The sequence below is a fragment of the Octopus bimaculoides genome, chromosome 7, assembly GCF_001194135.2.
Source record: "Octopus bimaculoides isolate UCB-OBI-ISO-001 chromosome 7, ASM119413v2, whole genome shotgun sequence".
NCBI lineage: Eukaryota > Metazoa > Mollusca > Cephalopoda > Octopoda > Octopodidae > Octopus > Octopus bimaculoides.
This window is the reverse complement of record NC_068987.1, coordinates 16,904,744-16,910,418: the sequence shown is the minus strand read 5'-3', so window position 1 is coordinate 16,910,418 and position 5,675 is coordinate 16,904,744.

The following is a 5,675-nucleotide window of genomic DNA, read 5'->3' as shown; positions in this document are numbered from 1 at the left end:
TACTGTCATGCTTCTTTTACCGACTGGATTAGTTCCATGTCCGAAATTTGTCGCTTTCTATTAACGTCAGCAGATTTACTTGAGTTGTTATTAAATCTTTTTTGTAAGTGTTGTTGCTGCTCTTGCTGTTCCTGCTTTTATTCTTGTAATTGTTTTCGTTGTTGTTGTTGTTGTTGTTGTTGTTGTTCTCAAAGATGACTAGAATCGTTCATACGAGCGCCAATGTATAAGACTTTTTTCATTATTCTCGTTTCTTCTTATGCGTGATTGTTTTCATTTTGAAATTTTTTTCTTTGGGTGGACATTGTCTTTACGTCTGCCTTCTGGTCATTTCTGAATGAATGGAAACCAGGAAAAGAAACTGCATTCAAAAATATCTTTTTTCCTCCAAGCAATAAAAGAACGCAAAAGAAAACCTCTCACCTTTCCAAGCAGAAATGCAACACAGAAATAATAATTCAATTGTAGGAATAAAAAAAAAATTAACGAATTGTAAATACGAAGCAGGAGCTCCATGTAAATACATCTTTCAAGAGCAAGATACAACGATAACAACAACAATAATAATAATAATAATAATAATAATAATAATAATAATAATAATAATAATAATAATAATAATGATAATAAATAATAATAATAATGATAATAATAATAATAATAATAATAATAATAATAATAATAAATAATAATAATAATAATAATAATAATAATAATAAATAATAATGATAATAATAATAATAATGATAATAATAATAATAATAATAATAATAATAATAATAATAATAATAATAATAGTAATAATAATGATAATAATAATAATAATAATAATAATAATAATAATAATAATAATAATAATAATCTATACTATAAGAAAGAAAGCTGCTTGTTACATTGTGGGAATTATGTAACCATTCTTTAGAGAATGCAATTATTAATGTTTAAAATGTGTAGAAAATTCTTATAAATGTCTATTTTAATATATTTTTATCAAAATATGTCTCTCTCACTCCTTGTCTCTCTCTCTCTCTCACTCCTTGTCTCTCTCTCTCTCTCTCTCTCTCACTCTTTGTCGTTCTCTCACTCATTGTCTCTCTCTCTCTCTTACTCATTCTCTCTCTCTCTCTCTCACTCCTTGTCTCTCTCTCTCTCTCTCACAGTCATTCTCTCTCTCTCTCTCACTCTCTCTCTCACTCTCTCTCTCTCTCTCTCACTCCTTCTCTCTCTCTCTCTCTCTATTTCTCTCTCTTTGATTCTATTCCTCGCTCGCTCTCCATGACACTATTCAATTGTTTTCATGAAAAAATAACGGTTTACAAAGATTTTCTTTGAGAATATTTGTGAAAATATTATCAGATCAAAACTACAAGTTTCATTTAGTTATAGACAAATGTGTTAACCATGCTCATTTGAGTAATGAATGCCTTGGGCTACTACCTAAGTTGAATTTGCTTTTATTGTACTACTACATTAATGTTGTGGAGGCGCAATGGATCGCGGTTTCGATTCCCAGACCGGGTGTTGTGAGTGTTTACTGAACGAAAACGAGGCTCCGACAGGGGATGGTGGCGAACCCTGCTGTACTCTTTCACCATAACTTTCTCTCACTCTTACTTCCTGTTTCTGTTGTGCCTGTAATTCAAAGGGTCTGCCTTGTCACACTGTATCACGCTGAATATTCCTGAGAACTACGTTAAGGGTACACGTGTCTGTGGAGTGCTCAGCCACTTGCACGTTAATTTCACGAGCAGGCTGTTCCGTTGATAGGGTTTGAACTGGAACCCTCGACGTCGTAAGCGACGGAGTGCCAATAACAACAAAAACAACATTAATGTTACTTTCAAAATCTTTGTTCCTTCGCTTGTATTCTTCACTGTCTTATTTTCAATTACGCATTTGGTCCATAACTGTTGTTGTCATTTTATTTAATACTTTTGTTTACACCACTCCGTCCTCCTAATCTCTCTTGTTCTCCCTCAATTTCTCGCTTTCTACCACAACTGTTCGATTGCGTTCATTAAATATACGTTATTGTGAAGTATTTCTTTGAGATACATTGACAATACTTTTGAGAAACTTTTACACTGTATTTATCATATCAAAATTGCTATGCTTATACCGTTTAATATCTGCAACAAAAGACCATATATGCGTATATATGCATATACATACATATATATGTGTGTGTGTGTCCATGTGTGTGTGTGTGTATGTGTGTGTGTGTGTGTGTTTGTGTGTATGTGTGTGTGTGTAAACAATATTTACTATCACTTCAAGATGGTTGTTCCATACAGAAAACTGCTACTGCTCTTTTTGACCCCACAAGAATACCTCCACCAGCTGGTTAACGACACACTATCTGTGTCCGTTATATTTCAAACACAATATAACCCGTACCCAGGAAAGGTAATACCTACTAACCAGCTAGTCTATTGGTTCCTGTCACCACTGGATGAGACCTGTTCGCGCCCTTGTTTGCAGTGTAACGGACGCAGTGTCTAGTTAACCAGTTGGAGGAGATGTCCATCTGGGGCCAAAAAGATTAGTAACAGTGTTCTATACGGAACAACCACGTTCAAGTGGTAACAACCATTATTTTTTAGTAGAGTCACTACTTGCATCTTGTATAGAGATTTTAGATCTAGTTATTTTGCCTATATTCCTTTATTTGTTTCAGTCATTTGAATGCGGCCATGCCGGAGCACCGAATTTAGTCGAACAAATCGACACCAGGACTTATTCTTTGTAAGCCTACTACTTATTCTATCGGTTCCTTTTGTCGAAACGCTAAGTTACGGGGACGTAAATACACCCACTTCGATTATCATGCGATGGTGAGGGACAAACAAACAGAAACATTCACACACACACACACACACACACACAAACACACACACACACGCATATATATATATACATACATACACACACACACACACACACACTCACACACACACATATATATATATATATATATATATATATATATATATATACATAAGACAGGCTTCTTTTAGTTTCCGTCTACCAAGTCCACTCACAAGGATTTGGTCGGCCAGCGACTATAGTAGAAGATACTTGCCCAAGGTGCCCCGCAGTGGGACTCAACCCGAAACCATTTGGTTGAAAACGAACGAACGAACGAACGAATGAAGGTAAGTATGTACGTAGACACGTACAAAAGAACGGATGAACGAACGAACGTACGTACGTACGGACGTACGAACGAACGAACGAACAAACGATCGAACGAAAGAGCGAAACAACGAACAAGCGAACGTAAGTTTTTACGTACGTACATACGTACCAATGAACGAACACACGAACGAACGAAAGTAAGTACATATGATGTAACGAACGAAAGTACGTAGTACGAACGAGCGAGCGAACGAATGAACGAACGTACGAAAGAACGATCGTACGTAAGTACGCATGTACGTACGAACGCAAGAACGTACGTACGTACGAACGAACGAACAAACGACAGAACGATCGAAAGAACGAACGAAAGAACGAACTTACGAACGAATGATAGTACGTAGGTACGTACATACATAAGAACGAACGAACGAACTAACGAACGAATGTACGTACATATGTACGTACGGACGAAAGAACGAACGAACGATCGAACGAACGAACGTACGTACGAACGAACGTACGTACGAACGAATAAATGAATGTCTATACGTACATACGTACGTACTACGAACGAACGAATGAACGAACGAACGAACGAACGAAAGAACGAACGAACAAAAGAACTAACGAAGGAATGAACGAACATACCTACGTACGTACGAACGAACGAACGAATGAACGTACGTACGTACGTACGAACGAACGAACGTACGTACTTACGTACGAATGAACGAACGATCAAACGTAAGAAAGTACGAACGTACGAACGAACGTACGTACGTACGAACGAAAGAACGAACGAAAGAACAAATGTACCTACGTACGAACGAACAAACGTACGTAAGTACGCACGTAAGAACGCACGATCGAACGACCGAACGATGGAAGGAACGAACGAAAGAACGAACGTACGTACGTACGTACATAAAGACGTACCTAAGTACGTACGTACGAACGAACAAACGATCGTACATACGTACGTACTTACGTACGAATGAGCGAATGAACGTACGTACGAATGAACGAAACAACGAACGAACGAAAGAAAGAAAGATCGAACGACCGACCGAACGAACGTACGTACGAACATACGTACGAACAAAAGTACGAATGAACGAATGAACGAACAACGAACGAACTTACGTGCGTAAATACGTATGAACAATCGAAAGAACGAACGAACGAACGAATGTACGAAATAACGAACAAACGTAAGTACGACCGAACGAGCGAACGAACGTACGACCAGATGTGCGTACGTAAGTACGTACGTACGAACGATCGAGCGAACGAACGTACGTAAGAACGAACGAACGAACGAACGACGAACGAACTATCGAACGAACAAAAGAAAGAACGAATGAAGGAACGAACGAAGGTAAGTATGTAAGTAGGTCCGAACGAAGGTAAGTATGTACGTAGGTCCGAACGAAAGAACGAAAGAACGAACGATCGAATGATCGAACCAACGAACGATCGAATGATCGAACCAACGAACGATCGAATGATCGGACCAGCGAACGATAGAATGATCGAATCAACGAACGAACGAATGATCGAAGGAACGAACGAATGTACGAACGAACGAACGTATGTACGTACATAAGTACGAATGAACGACCAACCGAACGAACAAACGTACTTACGTACGAACGTACGAACGAACGAGCGAACGAAAGATCGAACGAACGAACGTACGAACGAACAAACGAATGAAAGTACGTACGTAAGAACGAATGAACGAACGAAAGAACGTACATACGTACATACCAACGAGCGAACGAACGAACGAACGATCGAACGAACGAACGAAGCACGAACGTAGGAACGTAAGTTCATAAGTACAAACGAACGAACGAACATACGTACGTAAGTACGAACGAACTTACGTACGTAAGTACGAACGAACGAACGGACGAACGAACTAACGAACAAATGTACGTACGTACTTATACATTAGCTTCCTGATAAAATTCTTGTAAAAGATTTTTATTCTATTTTGATATTATTAACCATATACCATAGATAGATAGATAGATAGATAGATAGATAGATAGATAGATAGATAGATTGATTGATTGATTGAGTGAGTGAGTGAGTGATTGATAGACATCTTATATAATATATATATGTATATATATGTTGGCACTCCGTCGCTTACAACGTCGAGGGATCCAGTTGATCCGATCAACGGAACAGCCTGCTCGTGAAATTAACGTGCAAGTGGCTGAGCACTCCACAGACACGTGTACCCTTAACGTATTTCTTGAGGATATTGAGCGTGACACAGTGTGACAAGGCCGACCCTTTGAATTACAGGCACAACAGAAACAGGAAGTAAGAGAGAGAGAAAGTTGTGGTGAAAGAGTACAGCAGGGTTCACCACCATCACCTGCCGGAGCCTCGTGGAGCTTTAAGTGTTTCGCTCAATAAACACACACAACGCCCGGTCTGGGAATCGAAACCGCGATTATATGACCGCGAGTCCGCTGCCCTAACCACTGTATGTATACACACACATATATATATATATA